The sequence below is a fragment of the Rhinopithecus roxellana genome, chromosome 12, assembly GCF_007565055.1.
Source record: "Rhinopithecus roxellana isolate Shanxi Qingling chromosome 12, ASM756505v1, whole genome shotgun sequence".
Classification (NCBI taxonomy): domain Eukaryota; kingdom Metazoa; phylum Chordata; class Mammalia; order Primates; family Cercopithecidae; genus Rhinopithecus; species Rhinopithecus roxellana.
Window position 1 is genome coordinate 129,160,278 of NC_044560.1, and position 24,746 is coordinate 129,185,023.

At 43.8% G+C, this 24,746-nt stretch overlaps 1 pseudogene; it reads left to right on the forward strand.

The window, feature by feature from the left end:
• The first annotated feature begins 1,439 nt into the window (after positions 1-1,439).
• On the forward strand, positions 1,440-22,342 carry LOC104665233 (annotated as a pseudogene).
• Positions 22,343-24,746: the final 2,404 nt, after the last annotated feature.

Below are 24,746 nucleotides of genomic sequence, written 5' to 3' on the forward strand. Positions count from 1 at the left end.
GCATCCCAGGCCAAGGCTAGCGCTGACACAGAACAGCGGCTGCCTGAGGGCCCACAGCCTCCCTGAGAATCAGTCAGACACCCTGACCTGCCTGCCCGCTGCACCCCATGGGGCTCAGAGCACGTGTGATGGTCACACACAGGCACCATCCAGGATGTGGCCACCTACCCCCTTCAGTCCCTTGGGAAGACAGACCTCTCCTGTGTCCCTGCCGGGAGAAGGGGGTATTATTGCTCTTTGCTCCCAGAACACAACTCACTCCCACCTGCCTTCTCAGGGGTGAGCAACGTCCCTCCAAACAGGATCTCTGGCGACTGCCTGTTCCTTCTCTACAGAGAGCAGCTTGGCCAGGTCAAAACCCTCAGGACAGACTCCTGGGTATGTCAGCACATGGAGGGCTGCGCCCATCACAGCCACGCAGTAAGTCGGGATGAATCTCTCTAGCTCTGAACCCTGCTCTGTCCCAGGCTCTCCTTCCTGAGTCTCCATGAGCCATGTTCCACGGGGTTCCTGGGTAACGCCCCACTTCCTCCTGCACCACCACGGGGAAGTGTACTGTGGTGACTACAGTACAATCTGATGTGCAGAGAAAAGAGGACACCAAGCATGGTCAGAAAGAAATGAGAAACCCTGAGCCCCAGCTCAGCCACCAGTCCCCAGGGAACAATAGCATGACTGAGAACTGTCCCTTTGACCATGGGACTCATAGCCCCCACTGAGCAACCAGCACAGGCCTCTCCTCCCAAGAGACATGAGAGATTCACCCTGCACACCTCCAGGAAGGACAGTTTCCTCTGGGACACCCAGGTCCTGAATGTCCATCCTTGGAAGCTGCAGCCAAGCTAGACACAATTAGAGAAACGAAGGATCCCTCACACCAGGCAACACACAGCTCACCCACAGCATTATGGGGTATCCCTGTGACAGGGACCTGGTGCAGCTCCAGCTTCCTGCACTGAAGGGGAGAGCCAGATGGAGATGAAAGTGAGCAAAGGGTGCAAATGTGCACCCTGATCCAGAGCCATGGGGACAGCAGGAGGCTGAGGCCCAGGACCGTGCTTGCCCAACCTACAGGGTATGTGTGTGACTGTGTGTGTCTGTTTGTGTCTCTTTTGTGTTTGTGTTTCTGCACATAGTGTGCATTGAGATTTGGTGACAGAATCACTGCTGGAAAGAGGCAGAGGCCTCCACAATTCCCAGGGACCTGACACACAGACAAATGAAAAAGAGAAGGAGGGACAAGGAGACAGGACTGAGAGGGGAGGGGACAGAGAGGTGTCCTGGGCACAGACCCCACCCATGAGCCTGAGAAGTGCTCCTCCCTCAGGAAGAGGCTCAGCACAGAAGGCGGAAGGACAGCACAGCTGACAGCCGTGCTCAGAAAGTTTCTGGATCCCAGGCTCATCTCCACAGAGGAGAACACGCAGGCAGCACAGGCCATGGGGCCCCTCTCAGCCCCACCCTACACACTACACATCACCTGGAAGGAGCTACTGCTCACAGGTGAGGAGAGAACTTCCTGTGAGAGGACAGGAGGAGGAAGTAGAATGATTGGATGGGGTTTCCTAGAGAGAACGGGGTCCTTAAAAGTAAAAGTCAGCACTTTGGGAGGCTGAGGTGGGTGGATCATCAGGTCAGGAGTTCAAGACCAGTCTGCTCAACATAGGGAAGCCCCGTCTCCACTAAAAACAAAAAAAATTAACTAGGTGTGGTGGTGTGCTCCTGTAATCCTAGCTACTCAGGAGGCTGAGGCAGGAGAATAGCATGAACCCAGGAGGCAGAGGTTACAGTGAACGGAGACTGTCCACTGCACACCAACCTAGCCAACAGTAAGAGACTCCGTCTCAAAAAAAAAAAAAAAAAAAAAAAAATACAGGAAAAAAGGCTCTGTTGGAGCCTGGATAGGGGAAAATATACCAGAGAGGAATAGGGGTCAAAACAGGAAAATCACATTGAACTGGAAGTGGTAAGAGGCAGGAAAATCTCAAGTGTTCTGTTTTCCTGGTTAAACATCACTGGCCACTACATTTTGAAAAATGATAATAAAAACTATTATCAAATGACACTTCAAATGAAAATATAAGCAGGGCATGAAACACTGTCCTCAGCAAAAAACCTCAACCATTGGGTAAAGAAAAAAAAATACCACCCCCCCTCCCCCGCATGGAGGGTCCTGGGAACTCTCACATCTACAGGAGTCTGAAGCCTGTCCCAGGCACTGGGGTACAAACAAGATCACAAAAGTCCCTGTCCTCACGGAGCTCATGCTCTCATGGAGAGGAAGACAGACATGCAAAGAGATCTGGAATGTGAGGTCAGGTGTTGACAAGAGCTCCGGAGGGAGCAGAGCAGGGAAAGGTTAGAAAGGGAAGACCCAGGGTCCCTGAAGGAGGTGTCCAGAAAGAAGTCTAAGGATGCCCTGATGTGAGCAGGACTGAGGGCATTTTGGAGGAAGCTATGCAGACCTCTGGGGAAGAGGATTCCAAACAGAAAAATGCCGAGGTCAGAAGTGTTGAAGGAATGGGGGTCATGCTGCTGACCTTGACCCAGTAGGACAGTAGGACACAAACACACAATCACAAACACACAAAAAAGGGGTGTGTGTTTGTGTGTGTCTTCAAGGCTGATGATTGAAGAGGTCATCTCAGGACCCAGGGCCCCATTTTTTCACGTCAATACATAGGTCTCAATACTGACTGACACTCTCTCCACCTCCTAGCATCACTTTCAATCTTCTGGAACCCACCCACCACTGCCCAAGTCACGATTGAAGCTCAGCCAACCAAAGTTTCTAAAGGGAAGGATATTCTTCTACTTGTCCACAATTTGCCCCAGAATCCTGCTGCCTACTTCTGGTACAAAGGGCAAATAATGGACCTCCACCATTACATTCAGCATATACAATAGACACTGAAAGAGTTATATTTGGGCCTGCATACAGTGGACGAGAAACAGTATATTCCAACGCTTCCCTGCTGATCCAGAGTGTCACCTAGAAGGACGCAGGATCCTACACCGTAGAAATCATAAAGCGAGGTGATAGGACTGAAGGAGTAACTGGACATTTCACCTTATACCGTGAGTGATTCCACATGATACCTGGGTGTTGGGGGGTGGGGGTCACTTCTACTTTGCACACACAGGATTGTCAGGCCTAGACTGTGCCTGTGTCCCACTCTGCGTGTGTCCCATGTTGGGGTTTCGGCATTTAGTGCAGGACACACACAGAAGAGACAAACTTCAGCAGATCAGAATTCCTTTCCTGCCTCCAGACCCTGCAGACACTTGCTGCACAGGAAGGACAGTCTGATGGGGGGTGCTCAGCAGGAGGAGATCAGTCTCAGCCAAGCACCTCATGCCCTCTTCATAAACTTGACCCTGAGAAAGACCCTGGAGAACTGAGTAGGGCTTTGCCTAAGAGGACCCCTGAGATACTCTCAGAGAAACTCAGCCCAAGAAGCCTCAACCCCAGTCCCCTGACCCTAAATCCTTACTCCAGATAAAGCTGAGGAGCCTGTGCCAGGGCTGGGTTGTGGCAGGGCTTACTAGGATGAAGGATTCACCAGCTGTCTGAGGACTGTGTCTCCTGGAGCTGCTCACTGCTACGGCTCAGCCCTCAGAGCCTCATCTGGGCAAGGACAGAACTTTCTTCACCTGAGACTCAGAGTGGAGAGGACAGAAAGACAAGCTTTGTAGGCCATTGGCCAACTGCCTTGCGAGGCTTAGGACACTCCCTAGGAAGTCTAATGTCCCCCGAAGCAGAAAGAGAAGAGAGAAAATGTAACTGGCAGCAGCTTCTCCACAGGGATCTGACCTAAAGGTGTTCTCTCATGGAAGTGAATAATAATAAATGCTGTTTGTGTGAACACCTCCACTGTGCCAAGCATTAGGTCAGGTGACTGTGAATAATTTACAGTTTATTCACAGATAGCATGAAAAGCCCCAGTCCATTTGTCATTTAGCTTATTTGACTGAGAGAAAACTGGGGCACAGGAAGGCACAGTCACTGAACCAGAGTCACACAAATGCAAAAGGCAGATCAGGGTCCCGTGAGGTCTGTCTCTAGTCACAGGCCCATCCTCTCTTCCACCAGAATTGAGGGCTTATTGGGTTCCAAGGACCCTGTAGTCATTTATTGGCTGAAATCCTCTCTTCTTAGGCATCCAAACCTCAGAGGAGTGAGAGCAAATGCTCAGCTGATTAGTTCTGTACTCCAGAACTAAATCACCTGCCGCAACCATCAGAGTCAGTGCAAAAAATGTCCAGGCCACCCCCTCAGTACTTAACCCCTATCACTGAACCTGAAATCCTGTGTTTCCCAAAGTGTCCATGTCACTGGCATGACAGGATAAAAGAGAGGACTTTGTTTTCCTTCCCCAATCACACCCTACACAGCACAAGTACAGTGAGAGACACACATTCAGGAGGTCTCACATAACAAATGAAGGAATTGAATGAAGAAATGAATGATCCATAACATCTTTAGAGACTGGATCTTGGATGCAGAATCCTACAAAGTTTTAGCCACACCTGTCCCTTGTCCTTCAGAGGCTGACACTCATGATTCATCCCCCCACTTCCTCTTGCCCCTAAAGCCATCCCACCTCATGTGTCACTCTTAAGCTCTTTGGCCACTGGAGGGTTTTGAGGGCTCCCTGGTCCTGGACTGGAAATTGGGGCACCTGGTCCCTGGGGTCTCTGAAGTCACTGTAGGTCCCACTGTTCACCGCCATGCTGCCTCTGCCCCTCTCTGCTTCTCTGTGTCCCTCATCTTCCTCCCACTTCATTCTAACTGGCAAGCCCTGTCCTGCACAGCTTCTTCTTTCACCGCTAGGCCTTCCCCAGACACTCCCTCTAACTAGGCTGACTGTTCTGTTCCCTTCCTGCTAACACTGCGGCCTGGCCCACCTCCCAGGAAATAGGAAAGGCACAGAAATCACCTGGAGTTGCCACTCCTCCCAGGCTTCATTTCGAGCCAATGTCCCCAGGTCACTAAGAGAATGAGCTTCCACTGTATCCCCATCCAGGGCTCTGTCCCTTTGTTAGGCTGTTCTGTGGACAACACCATAGGACAGGGATAGGCAGCTCCTCCATCCACTCTTATAATTCCCAGACAAGTTCTGGCCTCCTGCACAAACAAAATCAATTGATCCAGATGGTGATTGGCAGTAAAGAAAGATTTTAATGATGCCAAGTCTGCCAAAAAGGAGGACAGAGGTTTATTATTACTCAAATCAGCCTCCCTAGTGGATCACGGGTTAGAGATTTTCAAGGATAGTTTCGGGGCACAGGACTAAAAAATGAGTACTGCTGACTGTTTGGGGATGAAATCTTGAGGGCAGAGGGAAATGATCTGTTAGTGCTTGAATCCGCCTCTAGGTGGGGACCAAGTGACTGGCTGAGCCATTAGTCATGGGTATGGATGAGGTCAGCGGGTTGCCAGAATGCAAAGAATGAGAAACATCTCAAAAGACCAACCTCAGGTTCTACAATAGTGATGTTGTCTGTTGGAGCAATTACTTAAAAATTTTGTAAACTCTGGCCAAATGACATTTGAGCATTAAGGGATTATAGAAACTGTGCCTACATTTTAGCAGAATTCAGTTCCCTCCTATAATCTTACTCTCATGGTCTTTCACCAGTTTTACAAAGGCAATCTCTGGGCAAAATAAGGGTATTAGTTTTATCGAGGAACTATTATCATTGTTTCTTCAAAGTTAAACCATAAACTACATTCCTCCTATGGTTAGCCTGGCCTATGTCCAGGAATGAGTGAGGACAGCCAGCCTGAGACTAGATGCCAGATGGAGTCAGCCATGCTAGTTTGCTGTCACTGTTGGAATCTTTGCACTGACTCACCAAGGTGTCAGAGGCTGGACAGGCCTGCGGTCTCCAAAGCCAATGGGCTCATTTCACCCATTTCACCCACTTCACTCCATTTCACCCATTTCACTCCATCCTCAGCCTACTATGGAGCTCACATTCTCCAGTCACCTCCTAGAGACTCCGGGTTTCCTGTCAATCATATAACAAGTTTGAAATTTGTCACTCGGTTCTAACAGTAAGTAAACAGCTGAACAAACTCAAAAGTCAACACCTCATTAAAATCCCTCAGAGATGGCCGGGCACAGTGGCTCATGCCTGTAATCCCAGCACTTTGGGAGGGCGAGGCAGGCGGATCACAAGGTCAGGAGATCGAGACCATACTGGCAAACACGGTGAAACCCCACCTCTACTAAAAATACAAACAAATGAGCCAGGCATGGTGGCGGGCGCCTGTAGTCCCAGCTACATGGGAGGCTGAGTCAGGAAAATGGCGTGAACTTGCAGTGAGCCAAGATCGTACCACTGCACTCCAGCCTGGGCAACAGAGCGAGGCTCCATCTCAGAAATAAAATAAAATAAAATAAAATAAAGTGCTGTTAGAGAAATGAAGAATGCTTTTAATGCTTACTGGTAGAATGCACACAGCTGAGTAAAGACTCCTTAGCTTGAGGATGTGTCAATAGAAACTTCCAAAAGTGAAATAGGAAAGTTCAAAAAGAGTGGGGGGAAAAAAGTGGGACAACATACTCTACTTCACATTTAACAGTTTGTATTGACAATAGCAATTTTTAAATGTTGTAGTTGTGGGACAACTACCAAGGCTGTGACACACACGTAATGGGAATACTGGTGGTTTTGGGAACCTGTTGGAGGTGGCCAGGGATTGCTATCTGGTGGTTTTACTGCCTGGGCCACATACAATTGTTTCCTCATGATGATGACATTTTCATAAAGTGGGGTTCTTCGTGTGGGGGACACATGAGCTATTGGCGTCTCACTTAGACCCTTCCTAATTCACACAAACTGAAACTCTAGTTGTATTTCCTGAGGTTAAGAGAAAACGAAGAAAGCATTTCACATACCTGTTTTGGGCTCCTCCGCATTTTTCCTAACTATGCACAGAAATTAGAAACAGGGAGTTCCTTCTATATTTACTAACATAACACACTCACTTCCTTTAATTTGGCTTCATTCCTCCCTTTATTTAATTGACACACTGACCAGTTCTGTCCTTTTAACGGGACTCTCTCTACTTAAGGACTTGCTAATTTCAAATCACCTTTGGCATCCTTCTTCGAGCATGCTGGAATTTGATCCTGCTGGAATTCACCCCACACCTCAACCTTAACTGGGTATCAAGAGAAATACTACTACCAGCAATTGATCTTAGATATTTGGACCATCAGTAAAAATTTCCACTTATGACAACATTTCAATGATTCCTTCAAATTTTTTTTTTGTCTTGTTACTAGAGTCAGAACATAACATGAGGTCTAAACTCCGGAGAACTTTTTATGGGAAAATTACAGTATTACAAATTGAGCATCCCAAATCCAGAAATCCAAAATCTGAAATGCTCCAGAATCCAACACTTCTGACTCCTGATGTGATGCTGAAAAGAAGTGCTCACTGGAGCATTTTGGATTTTTAATTTTTCAGATTTGGGATGCTAAACCAGTACATCTACTACAAACATTCCAAAATAAAAAAAGAAGTTAGAAATCCAAAACACCTGGTTTTAACCTTTCTGCCTAAAGAACACTTTATCTGTATGAACTATAGGCATGAAGCTGTACAGGCGATCTCTAGAACCTCCTCAACCTGCCTAACTGAATCTGCACAGCCACGGAACAATGCTCTATTCCCCCAACCCCAGCTCCTGGAAACTACTATTCTACTCTCTGATTCACTTTGGAATCCCCTGAGATGAGGTACATAGAGTAGTCAAACTCATAAAATCAGAGAGTAGAATGTCTAGTGAGAGAAAATATCTGCAAGACTTCTTCCCAAATATTGTTCTAATAGCCACCAAACACATATGGACCGTGAGGGCCAGACTTTCGTCATCAGTTCATGTTCTCCCTTTCCACCAGTCAGTTCTGCATTTGCAAACATACACATGTATTTCTAGAAAGATCCACATTTTCCTCACCTTTCCTCTACAGAGGGAAGGGAACATCATGGACACAGAACAGGGAACATGGTCTTGGTCCAAAGCTATCAGCTCTTGCCTGTCTCCTCCACCCTTTGTAGGTCATTCCTTGGAATCTGCTCTATCTTTGGAGGTCACTGGCTCAAGTCAGTCACTACCAGACAGCTAGGAAAACTGCCCCACCTTGTGGCTCCACTACCTGATGACTGAACTGACCTCCAGGCTTGACTCTGGTCTCCTCTGTGTCATTTCTGCTGAAGTACCCAGTCCCAGGCCAGGCTTCCCAGTACCCAGAGGGTTTAAGGACAATGGGAAGTTCCATCATCTATCTCTAGGATATCCTTGAAAGGGAAGCTGCAGATAAAACATACCTTGGGGGGCAAAGTAAGACTGAAACTAAGAAGATCCCAGCACTGCATGCTCCAGGTGAGGACCACAGGGTGGCCAGGCAGGGAGTTGGAGAGGGAGGGACTCAGAGGGGCACCAGAGACTGTGACTGCTGGTCCCATGCCTTTCCATGACCCAATACTGCTGCTCAATTCACACTTGAGAAAGTCTGTACTTCTCCCATATAAAGCAGGCAACCTCACAATCTCTATGCCCTAAGATTGCCATGCATCTGTCTTGTAACACACACATCTGACATGGGCTTTTAAGGACTTGGGTTAGCTGAGAGGTGGGAAATGCCATCTCTAATTGAAAAATGTCTTTGGAGAAATCAAAGGTGCCACATAGGGCAATCTTCTCTCTGTTTTCTCCACAGTGGAGACTCCCAAGCCCTCCATCTCCAGCAGCAACTTAAATCCCAGGGAGGCTATGGAGACTGTGATCTTATCCTGTGATCCTGACAATCAGAACGCAAGCTACCTGTGGTGGATAAATGGTCAGAGCCTCCCTATCAGTCCCAGGTTGCAGCTGTCCGAAAACAACAGTATCCTCTTCTATTTGGTGTCACAAAGTATACTGCAGGACCCTATGAATGTGAAGTGAAGAGCCCAGTGAGTTCTAGCCACAGTGACCCAGTCACCCTGAATCTCATCTGTGAGTATCTTCTGTTCCTCTGTGAGCCAGGCTGCCATCCCAAATACACATGGCCAGAGGCCAGGCCTCTCGGTCCCTCTCAGGTCCAAGTACAGAGACCTTTACCCCTGGACATCAAAGCTGGCCATGACTACTAAGAGTAGGCTTAGACTTGATCCACAATGGGAGAGAAGAGGCTGCTCCTGTCATGGGAGACTTAGGGTCCACAGTTTATGATGGGAGAAACAGGTGAATGTCTCAGGCTCCAGATCAGTGAACACAGCAGGGATTTGGCTTGGATTTCAGTGTTGTGACTTAGCTCGCAGGGTCACTGTGGCCCTTCCATAGACCAGGATTTTCCCTTTCCTCTGACAATATCACCTGTGACTTTATTCTCTTTGCTCCAGTTGGCCTGAGTGTCCCCATCATTGCTTCTTCATACACCTATTACCATCCAGGGGAATTCTCCAAGCTCTCCTGCCTCACAGACTCTCACCCACTGGCAGAGCATTCTTGGCTGATTGATGGGAAGTTCCAGAAATCAGCACAAGTGTTCCTTATCCCTCAAATCACTAAAACATATAGAATGGTCTATGTCTGTTTCATGCATAACTCAGCTACTGGTGGAACAAATCTCATAATCAAGAAGATCATAGTGCATGGTAATTGGATCCCTGGAGCACTGGCAATATGTTTTCCAGGGAAGTCTATCTGACCATCAGGGAAGAGCCACCTGCCCTCTGCAAAGGGAGAGGGAAAATCAAAAACCCAGGACAGGGCATATGTTTCTGCTTCAAAACCACCAGCTTTTGCCTGTCCCCTTCACTCTTTTGACATCATTCTTTACACTATACAGTAACAATGAACAATCTGAAAGGAAATTAAGAAAAGAATTTCAATTCACATTAACATCAAAAGGAATAAAATATTTTGGAATAAGTTTAACCAAAAACGTCTAAGTGTTATACCATGAAAACTGCAAAGTGTTACTGAAAGACATTAAAGACAACATCAATATTTGGAAAAACATTTCATTTTCATGGATTGGAAGAATCAATATTGTTAGGAAGACAATACTACCCAAAGTGAGCTGCAGATTCAACGCAACCCCTACCAGAATCCCAGTAACATTTTTTGCAGAATTACAAAAACCTGTCCTAAATCTGACCTGACAGGCTCTTATTAATGTCTGACACAACAGAGACACTGAGGAAAAAATGCAACCATGGAAACGTGGAAAGTTTTGATAACATAGAAAATAGCAATCATTATATCTCACATCCCAAAGCCTTCAAAACTATACAAGTGCAGCATGAGCAGTACGTAATCGACTAAAAACCAATCACAAAGCTAGAAACGTGGTGAGAGAAAAAAAAAAAAAGACATGAATTTATTTGGCTTATCACCTCCCACTTTGGCGTACTTAACTGATGCTGAAAAGAAATGCTCACCAGAGCATTTTAGATTTTGAATTTTTTAGATTTGGGATGCTGAACCAGTAAGTATGTGACAAATGTTTCAGAATCAAAAAAGGTCAGAAATCCAAAACACTTTTTGTCCTAAGTCTTATGCATAAGAAACACTCAATCTGTGAACTGTAGGCATTAAGCTGTACAGCAGATCTCTAGAACATCCCCATCTTGCATGACTGAAACTGCACACCCATGAACAACTTCTGATTCTCCCCACTCCCAGCTCCTGGCAACAAGCAGTCTCTTCTCAGATTCACTCTAGAATCCATTTACATGAGGTCCCTAGAGTAGTCAAACCCATGGAATCAGAGACTAGAGTGTCCAATGAAAGAAAATATTTGCAAAACTTCTCCCCAAATTTGTCTCATATCCATCAAATACACATGGTCCATGAGGATCAGATTTCCAGCAGTTCATTCCCACTCTTTCCACCAGTGAGTTCCGCATTTGAAAATCTCCAGATGTATTTGTGAAAAAATCCACATAGTCCTCACCTGCTCTCTGCAGAAGGAGAGGAAACTTAAAGAACCCAGAACAGGGAACATGGCTCTGCTCCAAAGCCACCAGCTCTTGCCTGTCCCCTTCACTCTTTCTAGATCATTCCTTGCACTCTCCTCTGTCTTTGGAGGTCACTGGCTCAAGTAAGTCATCATGAAACACCTGCAGAAAACTGCCCCACCTTGTGCCTCCACTGCCTGATGACTGAACTGACCTCCAGTCTTGACTCTGGTCTACCCTGTCTTCTTTCTGCTGAAACATCCAGTCCCAGGCCAGTCTGCTCAGTATCTTCAGGGTTTCAAGACAATGAAATGTCTTGAATTTCAATGAGTAATAATGGGAAGTCCCATTATTACTCATCTCTAGAATGTCCTTGGAAATGGAAGCTGCAGAGAAATCACATCTAGGGGGGCAAAGTGGGATGGAATTTGGAAGAGGCCCAGCAGTTGCACATTCTAGGTAAGGAACCCAAGGTGAGCCAGCCAGACAGCTGATTTGAGAGAGACTGGGAGGGGTACCAGGGGCTGTGGCTCCCACTGACGTGTCTGTCCATGACCCAATACTACTGCTAAATTCACACTTGAGAAAGTCTGTGCTTCCGTAAGACAGAGCAGGTGGCCTCACAGTCTTTGAGCCCTTAGACCATCATGCATCTGTCCTGTGACACACGCACCAGCTATTGTCTTTCAAGGACTCGGGTGGGCTGAGAGGTAGGAGATGTCAACTCTGATTGAAGGATGCCTGTGGAGGAATCAAAGATGCCACACAGGACAATCTTCTCTCTGTTATCCACACAGCGGAACTGCCCAAGCCCTACATCACCAGCAACAACTTCAACCCCATGGAGAATAAGAATGTTGTAGCCTTAACTGTGAACCTAAGACTCAAGGCTACACCTACGTGTGGTGGGTAAATGGTCAGAGTCTCCCGGTCAGTCCCAGGCTAAAGCAACCCGGTAAAACTAGGATCCTCATTCTAGCCAATGTCACAAGAAATGACACAGGACCCTATGAATGTGAAATACAGTACCGAGTTGGTAGCATCCCCAGTGACCCAGTCACCCTGGATCTCCTTTGTATCTTTGGTTCTTCTGTGAACCAGGCCACCAGATAAAATCCAAATGACCAGAGGCCAGGCATCTCAGTCTCTCTCAGGTCCAAGTACAGACACTTTTATTTCTGGCACCCGAGCTGGTCATGACTCCCTGCCCTGGGAAAACCTGGGTAGGAACAGCCTTAGCCAAGAATATAAGGGGAGGAGATGCTCTCATCATGGGAGACTTGGGTTCTATAGCCCATGATGGGAGAAACACGTGAATACCTCAGGCCTCGACTCAGTGAACACAGAAGTGGTTTGGCTGGGCCTTGAGGGTGTGTCTTGGCTCAGAGGGACACTGGTCCCTTAAGAGACCAGGAGCATCTCCTTCCCTCAGATGACATCACCTGTGGCTTTATTCTCTTTACTCCAGATGGTCCACACCTCCCCAGCATTTTGTCTCCATTCACCTATTACAGTACAGGAGAAAACCTCTACTTGTACTGCTTCACGGAATCTAACCCACCGGCGGAGTACTCTTGGATGATTAATGGGAAGTTTCTGCAATAAGGACAAGAGCTCTCTACCCCCAAAATTACTACAAAGCATAGCGGGCTCTATGGTTGCTCTGCTCGTAACTCAGCCACTGGCAGCGAACGTTCCACATTCAAGATGATCAAAGTCTCTGTTAAGTGGATCCCTGCACCATTGGCAATAGGGTTATAGGTGAGTCTATCTGGCTTTCAGAGAAGAGTCAGGAAAACATTTTTATTCCCAGCCTGTGTCCCATGGGCAGAAGCAAATCCTAAATTCTCCTCTTGAACCCCCCTAATTTGTCTCTATAGACTCTCCTTTCCTTGAGTTTCTGTTTTCTCATGGCTGACCTTGTGTCCAGGCTAAGAAAGGTTGGGAGGGGGCTTTGTCAGTCCTGAGCCCTATGTGGTGGAAGAGACTTCACAGAGGGACAAGAAGGAGGGTCCTCAAGGTTAAGTTTTTTCTCGCTGTCACCAACACATCCCTTTCTACCACTTCTTTGTTTTCTTTTACCTACTCCATGAGCTACAAGGAACATCTGAGGCTTTGAAACAAGCTCACATTTTCCCCTGAAATCAGAGGAGGAAGCCCCTTGGATGAGAGAGGAGCAGCTCAGACTGCTTCCTGCTCTGCTCCAGGCTTCTCCAGTGACTGGTCCTGCCTGACTCCACTAGGGGTGGGACCAGCATGTGTGGAGAAAGAGCCCTGGTGGCCTCTCCTGAATTCGGCTAAATCGAGCTGACAGATGAAGTGAAGCCTAGGCTGCATGGAAATAAGAAAAGAGGGCGCCTCGGGGCAGACTCTTGAGCTGTTTCCTGGCTCTGAAGTCACCGGCTGTGTGAGGCTGTATGCACAGCACTGGGACACAGTGCAGAGGCCAGTGAGTGATGTACACTTGGAGAAATAGGGAGATTCACCTCTGGGGCTCTGCATGGCAGAAAGGGGCAATACCAAAAAGTGTGTATTTATACAGTGTAAGACTGCCAGGACACTTTTTATATATCTAATATAAGGCTTATCACTATTTCTAAGTGTGCAATTTAGTGTTGTGTAACCATCACACTATCCATTTCCGGAACTTTTTCCTCTTACCATATTAAACCTCTATACCCAAGAAACAGTAACTCTCACTCCTTCTTCCCCTAACCCTTAGCACCCACCATACTACTTTCTGTCTCTATTTAACTGGCTATTACATCTTTTACAAATGGAATTATGTAATAATTATCCTTTTGTGTCTGGCTAATTATTAGCATAATGTCTTCAGGTTCATCGATTTTGCACGATGTACTGGAATTTTATTCTTTGTTAAGGTTGAATAACATTTCGATGTATAGATATACCTCATTTCCCTACCCACTTATCTTTCAATGGACTTTTCCACTGTTTCCATTTTTTGGCTATTGTGTGTAATGCTTCTCTGAACATCAATGTACAAATAATTATCCAAATTTCTTTCAATTCTATAGGGAGTATGTCCAGAAGTGGAATTGCTAGATCAAATGGTAATTTATTCTTTAATTTTTTGAGAAACAGCCACACCACGTTTTACAGTGGCTATAACATTTCCCATTCCCATCAGTAATGCACTAGAGCTCCAACTTTTCCGTCTATTGGAAAACACTTGGGTTGGGAGCAAGATGGCCGAATAGGAATAGCTCCAGTCTCCAACTCCCAGCGCGAGCGACACAGAAGACTGGTGATTTCTGCATTTTCAACTGAGGTACTGGGTCATCTCACTAGGGAGTGCCGGACAATCGGTGCTGGTCAGCTGCTGCAGCCTGACCAGCGAGAGCTGAAGCAGGGCGAGGCATAGCCTCACCTGGGAAGCGCAAGGGGGAAGGGAATCCCTTTTCCTAGCCAGGGGAACTGAGACACACAACACCTGGAAAATTGGGTAATTCCCACACCAATACCGCGCATTAAGCAAACGGGCACAGCAGAAGAATATATCCCTCACCTGGCCGGGAGGCTCCAGCGCCCATGGAGCCTCCCTCATTGCTAACACAGCAGTCTGCGGCGATCTAACCGCAAGGCAGCAGCGAGGCTGGGGGAGGGGTGCCCGCCATTGCTGAGGCTTAAGTAGGTAAACAAAGCCGCTGGGAAGCTCGAACTGGGTGGAGCTCACAGCAACTCAAGGAAACCTTCCTGTCTCTATAGACTCCACCTCTGGGGGCAGGGCACAGCTAAAAAATCAACAGGGGAAGCAGCAGAGGCCTGAGCAGATGCAAACGACTCTGTCTGACAGCTTTGAAGAGAGCAGTGGATCTCCCAACACGGAGGTTGAGATCTGAGATCGGACAGACTGCCTGCTCAAGTGGGTCACTGACCCCTGAGTAGCCTAACTGGGAGACATCCCCCACTAGGGGCAGTCTGACACCCCACACCTCACAGGGTGGAGTACACCCCTGAGAGGAAGCTTCCAAAGGAAGAATCAGACAGGTACATTTGCTATTCAGCAATATTCTATCTTCTGCAACCTCTGCTGCTGATACCCAGGAAAACAGGGTCTGGAGTGGACCTCAAGCAATCTCCAACAGACACATAGCTGAGGGTCCTAACTGTCAGAAGGAAAACTATCAAACAGGAAGGACACCTACACCAAAACCCCATCAGTACGTCACCATCATCAAAGACCAGAGACAGATAAAACCACAAAGATGGGGAAAAAGCAGGGCAGAAAAGCTGGAAATTCAAAAAATAAGAGCACATCTCCCCCTGCAAAGGAGTGCAGCCCATCGCCAGCAACGGATCGAAGCTGGTCAGAGAATGACTTTGACAAGATGAGAGAAGAAGGCTTCAGTCCATCAAACTTCTCAGAGCTAAAGGAGGAATTACGTACCCAACGCAAAGAAACTAAAAATCTTGAAAAAGGAGTGGAAGAATTGACAGCTAGACTAATTAATGCAGAGAAGGTCATAAACGAAATGACAGAGATGAAAACCATGACACGAGAAATACGTGACAAATGCACAAGCCGACTCGATCAACTGGAAGAAAGAGTATCAGCAATTGAGGATCAAATGAATGAAATGAAGCGAGAAGAGAAACCAAAAGAAAAAAGAAGAAAAAGAAATGAACAAAGCCTGCAAGAAGTATGGGATTATGTAAAAAGACCAAATCTACCTCTGATTGGGGTGCCTGAAAGTGAGGGGGAAAATGGAACCAAGTTGGAAAACACTCTTCAGGAAATCATCCAGGAGAACTTCCCCAACCTAGTAGGGCAGGCCAACATTCAAATTCAGGAAATACAGAGAACGCCACAAAGATACTCCTCCAGAAGAGCAACTCCAAGACACATCATTGCCAGATTCACCAAAGTTGAAATGAAGGAAAAAATCTTAAGGGCAGCCAGAGAGAAAGGTCGAGTAACCCACAAAGGGAAGCCCATCAGACTAACAGAAGATCTCTCGGCAGAAACTCTACAAGCCAGAAGAGAGTGGGGGCCAATATTCAACATTCTTAAAGAAAAGAATTTTCAACCCAGAATTTCATATCCAGCCAAACTAAGTTTCATAAGTGAAGGAGAAATAAAATCCTTTACAGAGAAGCAAATGCTTAGAGATTTTGTCACCACCAGGCCTGCCTTACAAGACACCCTGAAGGAAACCCTAAACATGGAAAGGAACAACTGGTACCAGCCGTTGCAAAAACATGCCAAAATGTAAAGACCATCGAGGCTAGGAAGAAACTGTATCAACTAACGAGCAAAATAACCAGTTAATATCATAATGGCAGGATCAAGTTCACTCATAACAATATTAACCTTAAATGTCAATGGACTAAATGCTCCAATTAAAAGACACAGACTGGCAAACTGGATAAAGTGTCAAGACCCATCAGTCTGCTGTATTCAGGAGACCCATCTCACATGCAGAGACATACATAGGCTCAAAATAAAGGGATGGAGGAAGATCTACCAAGCAAATGGAAAACAAAAAAAAAAGCAGGGGTTGCAATCCTAGTCTCTGATAAAACAGACTTTAAATCATCAAAGATCAAAAGAGACAAAGAAGGCCATTACATAATGGTAAAGGGATCAATTCAACAGGAAGAGCTAACTATCCTAAATATATATGCACCCAATACAGGAGCACCCAGATTCATAAAGAAAGTCCTTAGAGACTTACAAAGAGACTTAGACTCCCATACAATAATAATGGGAGACTTCAACATTCCACTGTCAACATTAGACAGATCAACGAGACAGAAAGTTAACAAGGATATCCAGGAATTGAACTCATCTCTGCACCAAGCAGACCTAATAGACATCTATAGAACTCTCCACCCCAAATCAAAAGAATATACATTCTTCTCAGCACCACATCGCACTTATTCCAAAATTGACCACATAATTGGAAGTAAAGCACTCCTCAGCAAATGTATAAGAACAGAAATTATAACAAACTGTCTCTCAGACCACAGTGCAATCAAACTAGAACTCAGGACTAAGAAACTCAATCAAAACCGCTCAACTACATGGAAACTGAACAACCTGCTCCTGAATGACTACTGGGTACGTAACTAAATGAAAGCAGAAATAAAGATGTTCTTTGAAACCAATGAGAACGAAGATACAACATACCAGAATCTCTGGGACACATTTAAAGCAGTGTGTAGAGGGAAATTGATAGCACTAAATGCCCACAAGAGAAAGCAGGAAAGATCTAAAATTGACACTCTAACATCACAATTAAAAGAACTAGAGAGGCAAGAGCAAACACATTCAAAAGCTAGCAGAAGGCAAGAAATAACTAAGATCAGAGCAGAACTGAAGGAGATAGAGACACAAAAAACGCTCTAAAAAATCAATGAATCCAGGAGTTGGTTTTTTGAAAAGATCAACAAAATTGACAGACCGCTAGCAAGGCGAATAAAGAAGAAAAGAGAGAGGAATCAAATAGATGCAATAAACAATGATAAAGGGGATATCACCACGGACCCCACAGAAATACAAACTACCATCAGAGAATATTATAAAACCAACTAGATAATCTAGAAGAAATGGATAATTTCCTGGACACTTACACTCTCCCAAGACTAAACCAGGAAGAAGTTGAATCCCTGAATAGACCAATAGCAGGCTCTGAAATTGAGGCAACAATTATTAGCCTACCCACCAAAAAAAGTCCAGGACCAGATGGATTCACAGCTGAATTCTACCAGAGGTACAAGGAGGAGCTGGTACCATTCCTTCTGAAACTATTCCAATCAATAGAAAAAGAGGGAATCCTCACTAACTTATTTTATGAGGCCAACATCATCCTGATACCAAAGCCTGGCAGAGACACAACAAAAAAGAGAATTTTAGACCAATATCCCTGATGAACATCGATGCAAAAATCCTCAATAAAATACTGGCAAACCGGATTCAGCAGCACATCAAAAAGCTTATCCACCATGATCAAGTGGGCTTCATCCCTGGGATGCAAGGCTGGTTCAACATTCGCAAATCAATAAACGTAATCCAGCATATAAACAGAACCAAAGACAAGAACCACATGATTATTTCAATAGCTGCAGAAAAGGCTTTTGACAAAATTCAACAGCCCCTCATGCTAAAAACGCTCAATAAATTCGGTATTGATGGAACGTACCTCAAAATAATAAGAGCTATTTATGACAAACCCACAGCTAATATCATACTGAATGGGCAAAAACTGGAAAAATTCCCTTTGAAAACTGGCACAAGACAGGGATGCCCTCTATCACCACTCCTATTCAACATAGTGTTGGAAGTTCTGGCTAGAGCAATCAGGCAACAGAAAGAAATCAGGGGTATTCAGTTAGGAAAAGAAGAAGTCAAATTGTCCCTGTTTGCAGATGACATGATTGTATATTTAGAAAACCCCATCGTCTCAGCCAAAAATCTCCTTAAGCTGATAAGCAACTTCAGCAGTCTCAGGATACACAACTAATGTGCAAAAATCACAAGCATTCTTATACACCAGTAACAGACAAGCAGAGAGCAAATCAGGAATGAACTTCCATTCACAATTGCTTCAAAAAGAATAAAATACCTAGGAATCCAACTTAGAAGGGATGTAAAGGACCTCTTCAAGGAGAACTACAAACCACTGCTCAGTGAAATCAAAGAGGACACAAACAAATGGAAGAACATACCATGCTCATGGATAGGAAGAATCATTATTGTGAAAAGGGCCATACTGCCCAAGGTTATTTATAGATTCAATGCCATCCCCATCAATCTACCAATGAGTTTCTTCACAGAATTGGAAAAAACTGCTTTAAAGTTCATATGGAACCAAAAAAGAGCCCGCATTGCCAAGACAATCCTAAGTCAAAAGGACAAAGCTGGAGGCGTCACGCTACCTGACTTCAAACTATTCTACAAGCCTACAGTAACCAAAACAGCATGGTACTGGTACCAAAACAGAGCTATAGACCAATGGAACAGAACAGAGTCCTCAGAAATAATACCACACATCTACAGCCATCTGATCTTTGACAAACCTGAGAGAAACAAGAAATGGGGAAAGGATTCCCTATTTAATACATGGTGCTGGGAAAATTGGCTAGCCATAAGTAGAAAGCTGAAACTGGATCCATTCCTTACTCCTTATACGAAGATTAATTCAAGATGGATTAGAGACTTAAATGTTAGACCTAATACCATAAAAACCCTAGAAGAAAATCTAGGTAGTACCATTCAGGACATAGGCATGGGCAAGGACTTCATGTCTAAAACACCAAAAGCAAGGCAGCAAAAGCCAAAATTGACAAATGGGATCTAATTAAACTAAAGAGCTTTTGCACAGCAAAAGAAACTACCATCATAGTGAACAGACAACCTACAGAATGGGAGAAAATTTTTGCAATCTACTCATCTGACAAAGGGCTAATATCCAGAATCTACAAAGAACTCAAACAAATTTACAAGAAAAAAACAAACAACCCCATCAAAAAGTGGGCAAAGGATATGAACAGACATTTCTCAAAAGAAGACATTCATACAGCCAACAGACACATGAAAAAATGCTCAGCATCACTGGCCATCAGAGGAATGCAAATCAAAACCACAATGAGATACCATCTCACACCAGTTAGAATGGCAATCATTAAAAAGTCAGGAAACAACAGGTGCTGGAAAGGATGTGGAGAAATAGGAACACTTTTACACTGTTGGTGGGATTGTAAACTAGCTTAACCATTATGGAAAACAGTATGGCGATTCCTCAAGGATCTAGAACTAGATGTACCATATGACCCAGCCATCCCACTACTGGGTATATACCCAAAGGATTATAAATCATGCTGCTGTAAAGACACATGCACACGTATGTTTATTGTGGCACTATTCACAATAGCAAAGACTTGGAATCAACCCAAATGTCCATCTGTGACAGACTGGATTAAGAAAATGTGGCACATATACACCATGGAATATTATGCAGCCATAAAAAAGGATGAGTTTGCGTCCTTTGTAGGGACATGGATGCAGCTGGAAACCATCATTCTTAGCAAACTATCACAAGAAGAGAAAACCAAACAACGCATGTTCTCACTCATAGGTGGGAACTGAACAATGAGATCACGTGGACTCGGGAAGGGGAACATCACACACTGGGGCCTATCATGGGGAGGGGGGAGGGGGGAGGGGGGAGGGATTGCATTGGGGAGTTATACATGATATAAATGATGAATTGATGGGTGCTGACGAGTTGATGGGTGTAGCACACCAACATGGCACAAATATACATATGTAACAAACCTGCACGTTATGCACATGTACCCTAGAACTTAAAGTATAATAAAAATAAATAAATAAATAAATAAATAAATAAATAAATAAATAAAAAAGAAAACACTTGTTGTTTTGTGCTGCTGTCATTGTTACTGTTTATCAAAGCCATCCTAAAGTGTGTGAGGTGGTGTCACACTGTGGTTTTGATTTCCATATCTCTAAGTATTCGTGATGCTGAGGAGTTTTGAATGGGCTTATTGGATATTTGTATATCTTCCTTGGAGAAACTCTATTTTAATCCTTTGCTCATTTTTTAATTGGGTTTTTGGATGTTTGCTAGCTTTTCATGTATTCTGGAAATTAATTTCTTATCACACTTATAATTCGCAAATATTTTTCTCGTTTCATGGGTTGCTTTTTTACTTTCTTGTTAATGTTCTTTGATATATAAAAGGTTTTGATTTTTATGAAGTCCAATTTATCCATTTTATTTGTTGCCTATGCTTTTGTTGTTACAACCCAGAAATCATTGTGAAATCCAATATCATGAAGCTTTTCTCCTGTGTTTTCTTCTGAGAGTTGTATAGTTTTTGTTCTTACATGTAGATCTTTGATCTATTGTGGGTTAATTTTTGTATATGATGTTAGGTAAAGGTTCCACTCATTCTTGCCTTGGATATCCAGCTTTTCCAATATCATTTGGTGAGAACACTATCCTTTCCCCATTGAACGATCTTGGCACACTCGAATAAAATCATTTGGACATATATGCAAGTATTTCTTTCTGGGCTCTCTCTTCCATTTCATTAATTTCTATGTCCTCCTTTATGCCAGTACCACACTGTATTGGTTATGGGGGCTTTGTTGTAAATCCTGAAATCAGGAAGTGTGAGTTCTCCAGCTTCATTCTTCCTTTTCAAAGTTGTTTGTGTATTTAGGGTCATGAGTTTCAACATAAATTTTAGGATGGATTTTTCTTTTACTGCAAAAATGTCACTGAGATTCTGATAGGAATTGTATTGAATCTGCAGCTCACTTTGGGTGGCATTGTCCTCCTAACAATAGTGAGTCTTCTAATTCATGAAAACAAAATGTCTTTCATTTTGTTGATGTCATCGTTAAGCAATATTTTATGGATTTCAGGGATAATCATTTCACCTCTTTGGATAAACTTATTCCTAAATATTTTATTCTTTTTGATATTAATACAAATCAAAATTTTGCCTTAATTTCCCTTCAGATTGTTCATGGTTAGCGTATTGAAATACAACTGATGTTTGAATGTTGATTTTGTATTGTGCAACATTACTGAATTCATTTATTACTTCTAATAGGTTTGTTCCATCTTTAGGAATTTCTACATATAAGTTCAACTTATCGGAGAATAGAAATAATTTTACTCCTTTCATCCAATTTGAATGTCTTTTTAAAAATTCTCATCTAATTTTTCTGACTAGACTTTTCCATACTACATTGAATAGAAGTGTCAAAAGCAGCATTCTTGTCTTGTTCCTGCTCATACAGGGAAAGCTTTCAGTCTTTCTCCATTGAGTATGATATTAGCATGGAGTTTTTCACATATTGCCTTTATGATGAGGTTGTTTCCTTCCATTCTTAGTTAGAATGTTTTTATTATGAAAAAATATTGAATTTCTTCAAATGCTTTTATTGAGTCAATCTTATTACTGATTATAGTTCTATTCATATTTTTGCCTTTTTCTAGGAATTTGTGTATTCCATCTAGGTTATCCAATTTATTGGCATACAATTATTTATAGTACTTTCATAATCATTATTTTATCAGAATTGGTAGTAATCATTTCATTTTCTTTTTTCCTTTCTTTTTTTAGACGGAGAGACAGGCGCTCAATCTGTAAGCCAGCCCAGGCTGAAATACAGTGGTGTGACTATGCCTCACTGCAGCCTCAAGCTCCTGGGCACAAGCAATTCTCCTCCTTCAGCATCCCAAAATACTAGGACTACAGATGTATGCCACTATGCCCAGCTAATAAGTTTTAAATTTTTTTTGTAGAGACAGGGTCTCCCCAGGTTACCTATGCTGGTCCAAACACCTGGCCTCAAGGAATCCTTGGATTGTGACCTCCTAAAGTGTTAAGATGAAAATATGACCCCCCATGCTCAGACTCCATTTTCATTTCTGATTTTAGTAATTTTAATTTTCTCTCTTTTTTTCTTAGTCTACTTAATGGTCGTCAATTTTGTTGATTTTATTTTGAAGAATCAACTTTGGTTTCATTAATTTTCTGTATTCTTTTTCCATTCTCCATTTTGTTTTTATCCACTCTAATCCATATTGTTCCCTTCATTCACTGTGCTTGGGTGTAGTTTGTTCTTTTTTCATATCCTGAAGTATGAGAGAGCTTGCTTCATACCATTCTTTTAAAGTTTTAGTGCAGTCAATGAAAAAAGATGCCACACACAGACGAACCAATGTCAGCTGCTATATTACTACCATCATCATTAGCCTTGAGGTCAAATATTCCTAGAATGAAATCTCAGATCCTCCGATTACTAGCCATATGTCACCAGGAAAGATTTTACATTACTCTAAGCTTCTGCCTTTTCATCGGCAAAGTGAATTACATGAGGTACAGGTAAAGTATTTAGCACAGGGCCTTCCAGATAGGATGGGCCCCTCAACAGTACCTATTTCCATATATATATATATATATATATAGAAAAAGAGGTAACATAAAACACTAGGACATGGTGACTGACTACTTGTGGGTGAGAAAGGAAAAAAATCTAAGTGCAAAGAATCAAGCCTGGTATGTTAGTTTTCACCAACCAAGATGCATCCATGATGGAGTTAGACATATAAGATAATTTATCAGGGAAGACACCCGTGAGGAAATGTGGGGCAGGCATGAAGGTAGTGTGGGAGAACCCACAGACCACTATGCAAAGCTGACTCCTGTGAAAAAGAAAGAGAAAGAAGTTTTAGGTATCAATTCAGTTCTAAAAGAGTTTTTGCAAGGCTGATGGGGAGTCCTCCAACCAGTCACCCATTAAAGTTAAAGAGAGTCTCAGAGAACTAGGCTTGTTTTCACGCCCTTGCTGGTAGCCTGTGGGAAGGAAGCGTTCCGTGCAAAGGAGGTGGTGAATTTGAAATGCACTGACCTGGGCCTTCTGTCAATCAGGTCCCTGCCATGGACACCTGGCAGAATCTCATTTATGGCTGCCACCACAGAGACACTGAGAAAAACATGCAACCGTGAAAAGGTGGAATGGTGGATAGTTCTAATGACAAAGAAAATAGCGATCAGCCTTTCTCCCATCCAAAAGCTTTCTGAAATATCTGAGTGCAGCAGAGAATTCACAGACTACTGATCAAAAACTTAGAAACACGGTGAGAAGGGAAAAAAAACTGCAAGAATATAATCATCTCCCATCAGGTTTCCAACAGAAATAACGCATTCCTTGAAGAAACAATTATAGAGTACATCATTTCACATCTTGTTCCTGAGGTTCCCTCATGTAAAATAGCATCATCTTCATTCATTCTTTCCTTTTCTTTCTATGACAGCTCCTTTAGGAAGAGGACATCTATCCTGGAACTGTCCGATATAGCAACCGTGATGTCATTTCTGTATTTCAGGAAGTCTGGTAGGTATGATGGCCTTTTCTCTTCTCCCATTTCCTGCAGGGCTGACTGCCATGCTTGGGAGAGGGAAAAGACTTATTGCCCTGTATCTGGGACTGGATCTCCTCCTTCCTCCACTAAACTCCTGCATCCCAGCACTAATTCCTGCAGTTCCCTTTCTCCCTGGTCTTTATGCTCCCTGTACCCCACTATCTTTTAGACATAATTATCTGCAGCCACTGCTCATTTGTTTCTCAGATTTAAATGAGAAACACATTTTCACATTGTGAAACCCTCTTCATTACTTTTAACATCTCTCAATAGTGTAATTCTCTCCATTCTCATAAAGCTCAACCACTTCTCAAAGTGTTTCTTGACTTCTTGTCTCCAGACTTTGAAACCTTCCTTGCATATGACTGCCTCATTACCTTTCTAAAATCTAGTTAATTCACTTAATCAAGAATCTCCAGGGGTCTACACTAGCCTCTTTGGTAAGTTCACATTTCTTCTATTTACTAATCCTTCTCACTTCCTTTACCTCTACTTCCTAGTATAATTCCTCTGTCCTAATTAGAACTGTCTTCCTGCAGATCCCTGTCCCTTCACCCACATAGACATAAAATTCTTAGTTCCAATGCTAAGCCTAAAAACAGGGTGAACTCCCCTCCACCATCTGCACTACAGACTTAACCACAACCTTCATCACAAGCAATCTCTGACCTCCTGGAGAACAAAGACTTTAAGATTAGCCTGTGAACCTGAGACTCAGAACACAACGTATGTGTGTTTGAGACCTTTTTCTGATGACCAATTCACATGTTCAAAAAAGATACAGAAATGAAGAAGGCAAGGTCCCTACCCCAGGGGACATAAAGCCTAAGACAGAAAATGAGACCTGAA